A 7,185-nucleotide genomic window follows, 5' to 3' on the forward strand; every position below is an offset into this window, starting at 1 on the left:
AGTGTAGTTCTAAATCCAAGTTCTCATTTTTTTAAATGTTGTAGCAAAAAGTAAATACAGTACAGAGACTTAAAATCCTATAAAGAGATATATTTTTTAATTTAGCAATATCAAGCTAATAACTTCTGTTGCTAGCTGAAGGTTAGCTACCTTCCTCATTACCTGTACTGACCCAATTATAATATACATGATAATTTCTTAATGTAGTTCTAAATCCAAGTTGTCATTTTTTAATTCAGTAGCAAAAATTAGATATAGTAGAGAATTTTAAAATCCCATAAGTTATATTTTTCATTTATCTGCTGTATTAGGTTACATTTTGGTGTCATTGTGCAAATAAACTACACATTACTGATTATTTTTTAAAAATGAATAAATAAATGCAATATGTTACTCCCCAGAAAATGTAACTCATTACTCTACTTGTAGCATTACTTTGTAGCGTGGGGTGAAATTTATTCTCACATAATTACCAGTTACCGAGTTAAACCTTAGGCTACAGTCCCACACACTGAAACAAATCCCTATCCTAATGAGGACACGCAAACTTTCTTTTAATGTTTACATTTGAACACAAAGCCGAAAACATGCAAGTCAAAAACCAGCCCAAAAGACTTCAAAACAATCTCTGTCTGCAGGGCTGAGGTCAGCAAACGCCCAGTTTCAACATCACTCTGGATTCTTTGTGTGAGCACGTTGTGTGTGCAGATGCTTCCAAAGAGCTGAAGTTAACAGCAGAATGCAGTTGTTACCATCCTCAAGCCAATTTGCACTTTACCATCACACTCATGTCCTTTTTGTGCAATAAAGGTCAAATTTATGTACATATGCATACGACTCAAACGTTGTAGATAAGTTGTGAGCAGTGTCTCGGTAGCTTCTTGTCTGTAAGACTTATGTAACTGGTACATTTTTTTTGTAATAATAATAATGATGGATTGCATTTATATAGAGCTTTTCGGGGCCCTCAAAGCGCTTTACAATTCCACTATTCATTCACTCTCACATTCACACACTGGTGGAGGCAGCTACAGTTGTAGCCACAGCTGCCCTGGAGCAGACTGACAGAAGCGAGGCTGCCATATCGGCCCCTCTGGCCTTTTTAAATTATTATTATTGTTGTTTTTATTAATCTTGTGTTAATAACAAGCAAATAAATAATAATCACCTTACAGGGATTGAGGGACTATATCACCCATAGTTCAGTCAGCATTTACCAAGCTGGCTGCAGTGGTGGAGAAGTATTCAGAATTTTACTAAATAACAGCAATGCCACAGTGTAAAAATAGTAGAGAGTAAATGTCAAGCACTGAACATTCCAGTGTGTATTATTAGCTGCATTTTCCAACAGTTTTGAAATGAAAAGCCTCATGAATTCATAAAATGTCAGTAATGTTGCAGTATATAATTGGATAATGATTACCTCTGCATTAGTGCTGAAGTGTCACTGATTGCTTTGGTTAGTCCAGTTAAAGCTCATATTTTTGCATCATATTTACACTGCTTGAGAGGGCGGTTTATACCACAGCGTCATATCTTGTGAGCTCATCATTAATTTTGTATGACGAATGTGCTCAATATAAAGTATGAAATGCCGTGAAATGGGAACACTTCCACGATCATGTGTAATTAGCTTCTGGACACTAACGGGATTTAATTACTTTTGGCAACATCATAATGCACTTATGTGCAATATGTAGCACACTGATTGCAGCTCAGAAAACAGATCTGATAAGCCAGTGAACAGAAGCATGACACAGCTCGGTTTTCGTTTAATCACCTCAGTGTGAACAAAAGCCATTCTTCTTTCCTGGAAGAAACTTTGCTTAAATACTCGTGTTTTCTGGAGTGAAATCCACCAAATATGGTCTCTGTGTTATCAGTGCAGCAGATTTTATCAGCAAATGTCAGAAAATGTTAGTCCTGGTATCTACATAATTGTGGCTCCACAAATTTGAAAGATAAAATCATCAGTTTTGTGCATTTCGTGGGGATGTTTATGTAGAATTTGACTCGTAAAGCTATTTTAAATATATGCCATAAGTGACCTTGTGCACTCTGTCTGTGCCTTGCCTAACCAGACAATAAGCTAGAAAATGGAAGTGGCAAAAATCTTCAGTCCAATATCTGTAAATGCAAACAGCCTGCACTGAAGGTCTGGTGATTTAACAAGCAGGGGAGATCAGAGTACCGTCAGACAGGAGTTTATTCCACCATCTAAATTTTGGGTTTATTTGTGCCACATTCAGCCCATTAACAATATAACTCTGAGGCATTCACGTCAAACCAAATGACGCTTATTTACCTCATTGACTCTGGTTATTGAATATCCGACCATTTCACTAAAGTAATAATCACAGTGCGTAATAAAAAAATAAGTAATAGGAGCAGCATTGCTTCATTGCACCACCTCCCTGTAGTGTAATCTTTACTACATTTTGAGGTTTTATGAGCTGAGAGAGAATGCTAGAAACCTTCATATAGCACTTTTAAATCTCTCAAATAAAAATAAAACACACACACTTGTCAAAAACCACCTGAAACACATTCGGGCCACATAACTGATCCAGCCCCGTGTGGTACTGCTGCCGTGGAGCGCAAGCGTGCAGCTTTATTCGTGGTAGAGAAGTCATCTTTTAGTTTGAAAGTCTTTTTTCTCTGTGCTAACTTTCTGTTTATGCACACTCACGGCAGGTGACTTTCAAAGAACCAACACCATTAGCTTTGTTTGGATCTTCTTCTGTTTTCCCCTTTTCTGGCCAACACTCTGTGAAACTTTGAGGGCACCAGCTCCCTGGAGACTTCTTTTGTTCTTCAATCGGCTGTTCAGGGAAATCTTAGGTCATATCCACATATTTTACAGGCAGAAAACCTAAGAGAGATGACAAGAGCAGGATGTTTTTCCCCCTCCTAGCCTCTATTCAGCTCTGGCACGCAAAGCCCAACCTAAGCAGAATGAGTAAGTGGAGAGCATCATGACACAGTTTTGAAAAAGATGAGAGGAGGATTATTACACTGAGCCAGTGAAGTACTTCTTAAAGTTTGTTCATCACAGAGTGCTCGTCAAAGTGCCCCTAGAAAGACATTCAGCCGCGGATGCTCATTTGAGGGGATTTAATTTGAAGGAAAAGGAAGCATTTCGATTTAATTTTCCACAGAGACGCGTTGTCCAAAGGTGGGCATGTAATAATGACAGCCAGATCTGTCATTTGTCTTCTCTCTGTTCTTGCTGTTAAGTGAAATGAGTAATAGTGTGGTTGAAAAGCTTTTCAATCTCCAGGGAGGATCCATGCTGAGAAACGATGCAGTCATTTGTGTGGATGGAGAAAGTATATAATTTCAAGACCAATCACATGGAATCATATGGGAAGCAGCGCTGCACAGTTTGAACTCTTTAAATTGGTTAAAATGAGTAACTGCGTTGGGGCTGTATCGCATCCGGACAGCTGGTCTGATCCCTTGAATTGAGAGATTTTGTGTCATTTACCCGCCTGTTACTTCAAAAATCAAGGAAAGTGAAGCACATTCAGGCTCAGACTGCATGAGACGTGCCTGCTTCCTCCTGAACCTGACATGCTCATTATCAGCATTACCATAATCTATTGTGTCACTCACAAAAGCTTTGCTATAAAAGGAAATTCCACAGACTTTACATATCAAGCTCAGGCGGCTCATGCGGTCTCAGCAGCCAGCTGAGAAAAACTATCCAGAGGCTAAAAAAAAATACCCCTGATGATGTCATAATGATGTCACCAGAGTCATGTCAGACTGGGTGGTCAGGTAGCCTGATGGGGTGGAGTAACTTTTGATGAAGGTAGAACAAATCCAAGTTTGCAGCTGCTTTATGGATCCCGTGTGTTTGAAGCTCTTGATTGTTAGACTTTACTCGTTTTTTAAAATAATGTCTTTCTTTCTCTTTAGTCACCCTGCTCTTTGGAGTGCAACACTAATGCATTACTTAAGTGTGGCTAAACATAAGGTAAGAATTGGCCAGCAAAGTCTGAAATCTGGCTAAACATAAGCCTTTGGTTTAGGAGGGCATAGATTTTAGACTTTTAACTGTATTTTCATAAGTTTTATCCTACTGAGAAAGACATTCATACAAAGTAATTAAGGAACAAATAAACTGTAACAGTTAAAACACATATGTTCATGTTTTTTTTGCTTTTTACTAGCAGCTACAGAAATGTGTGTGCTTTTTTGTGGTAACAATTACGACATAATTTATTTTATCGTGCGTAAAAACTAAAATTGCACTTGGATGGGATTAAACGTGCAAAGGAGAGTTTCTCTGTCAAATTATCCCCGCTTTGACGTGAAAAGATGTGACTCCTTTTGGAGCCTTTTCTCGGGTGTTTACCCAGCGGATTACATGAATTCTCGTGATTTTATAAAATTACCGTTTGGATTGATGTGCATGACACTTTCATTACGTAATTACGCTCCACCAGCTATCCTCGGAGTCTGGAGGAGGTCTGCCCGCAACCTTTAGGCTCGAAGTTTAGAGTGAACACACCAGCACAAAATCTAAACTGCCAGCAGCTCCATGACGTCAGGTGAGGTTAAATACAGTTTATTCACAGGTAAAAACGTTAACAGCAAACATTCAGAACACAAACTCTGCTTTTTGTTATATTAGCAAGCTGTTGCGTTTTATGGGCCTTGATCTGCCTGCACTGTCTGGCCCTGGATGATGTGTTTATCTACATCAGTCTGATTGGTGATGTTCAACATAAGCATAGGAAGAGCTAAAAGAAAAGTGAGAAGGAATGAGGCGAAAACAAAATCCACTCCGCCGTCCTCCTGTGTAACTTACTGCTTTTTGTTGGGTTGTTGGAGGAGGAAGAGGAAGGGGTTGTTTTTTTTTTAAAGCGTAAAGTCATTGATTGTCACAGCAGAGGGAAGCGCTGCTCCAGAGCGGCTATGTGTTGCATGCCTCAGCGGGGAAAATGTCTTCGTATGCGGGTGGCAGTTCACTGGGGAGCGGGTAGGAGAAAGGGAAGCAATGATTGAGCTCCGGGTCCGTGGGCGAGTATCCCGGCAGTTCGATTGACGGGTGTCCCCCGCACTGCACTTCTGCACCTGTCTCGTCAAACACACCAAAAACACCCAGGTTGATGTAAGACACCGGCTGGAAATCCGCCGAGGAGCAGTCCCGCTCCTCGCTGAAGATGATCGCCCCGGCGCTCTGCCTCTGACACTGTCTGCTCCTAGAAAACTGCGCTGTTTTGTACCTTTTGATGATCACCAGGTTGATGAGCCCGAGGAGGCACTCCAACGTGCTGAGAACAGTGGAGATGACCAAACTCCGCTGGTAATCCCTCAGCTGCTCGCAGGCAGGGTTCAACACCACAGAGTGGAAGCAGTAATGGGAATATTTCCTCTCCACCAGAGAAGCCGTGTCCCCGTCCACCACCGCGCCAGAGAAGGCGGTGAGGACCCCCAACAAGAAGACCACAACACCGAGGAGAAAGAAATTCCTGCAGCCGGGCTTGCCCGTGCAACACACCAGCGCGGTTCCCAGCATGACCTGCCCGATTCCCACAAGTAGCCCGGAGTAGAAAGCCCCGGCTGTGGAGCCGAGGTGGAAATGCGCTTTCACCGTAGATCCCAACGAAACGCATCTTAATCCAACGACAACTTCGCTCAGGGCGCACACGAAGAGGAGGGTGCTGGAGAGGACGGTGCACAGCCCTTTCCCACTCAACTTCATTATATTCCACCTCTGCCGCTCTCGATCCCTCTCCCCCGCTCTTCATCCTCCTGCGTCCTCTCCTCCGTCTCCTCTGGAAGCACTCTCACATCGGGACATCATCTGCCGGTGACTCCTCCGGTTCAGAGCGGGCGATCCTCGCCGCTGCGGCGTCTCTCTCGCATGCCCGCCGCTTTACAGGAATATATAAATAATTAATGACAAGAACGCATTCCTCACTGCACTTATCGATAATCCATACAGCCAATGATCGCGTTACCCAAGATCAGCTATAGCCGCCCATCTCACTCCCAAGCAAAAGTTTTTTTATGTTGCTTTTCCTTTTTCCTCCTGATGAGAGAGTGCAGTCCGCCAAGTCTCCTGCTTGAATGCCGTGTGCGGGGTTTTGTGGCAGAGAAGGAGGCGGCTGCTACAGCCGGAGATGCTCGAGCGTCCTGTTGACCAATGACCCGCAGGCCCCAAGAACACTCCTACAGGGGCTATAAGTGTGCCTGAGGTGCCACGTAGAGACTTTACAGTGACGTTGTGTTAAATGGAAAGGCGAGTGAGCGACTTTTGGTGGGTGATCAAAACAATCGTGAGCGCGACTGGTGTTCGGGAACATGAAATGATTTCTTTTTTCTTTTTTTATACACGCACTTCAAACCCTCAGGCTCGTAGTCAGTTCACTTCTGCAGGAGTGACTGCGAGGTGAGGAAATTTAATTTAGGCGAGCGGTAACCTGTGTTCCTGTTATTAAACTGATTTTTGGCGGAAACAAAATAATCCTCTTATTCTTAATATGAGCTAAAAAAAAAAAAAAGAAAAGCCCACCAGGTCTCTGTTTCTCCTAGGACTTGTTTTTGTCAGGCAGATCTTTCCGGAAATCACAAATCATCAAGCATCAATAAGACGAGAGGAGCTGAGCGAGGCTGTGCGCTGTCCGCGGTGCTGAAACATCCAAACCAGGAGGCCAGACGGCCGCTGATTGGAGTCCACAGCATCTCTCCTCACATTTCTAATGGAGCTTTACAACTATAAACGTCTGGTATTTTAATGGTAGTTGAGAGAGGCTCCAGACCTCACCATAGACAACCTTTACAGGAGCGTTGCAGGGTGGATAACTGGTTAGAGGCAGCATTTCAGTCTTAAAACAAATGTAGAAAGACATACTGTATGAGTCATCCAAAGTCCATGCTGCAATGCCCAACAGAAGCTACAGCCCACAGTGTAAAAGTAAATGTTTGAGTGTGAAGTCTAATAGAGTACATAGTCATTATAAATAGAGACATTCTTCTAATTCATATGTTAAAATATGTTAAGACAATCTTTACGAGATTTATTTGTGTGTGTGTGTGTGTGTGTGTGTGTGTGTGTGTGTGTGTGTGTGTGTGTGTGATCATGTAACCAGATTTCATGATAACGAATCCAAATATATGCTGAGTCATTTTTATTACCTAAAACCCAAAAACATTTTGGCACTAAAGCGTGGA

The sequence above is a fragment of the Pundamilia nyererei genome, unplaced genomic scaffold (genome assembly GCF_000239375.1).
Source record: "Pundamilia nyererei isolate P.nyererei 1_Seehausen unplaced genomic scaffold, PunNye1.0 scaffold00001, whole genome shotgun sequence".
Classification (NCBI taxonomy): Eukaryota; Metazoa; Chordata; class Actinopteri; order Cichliformes; family Cichlidae; genus Pundamilia; species Pundamilia nyererei.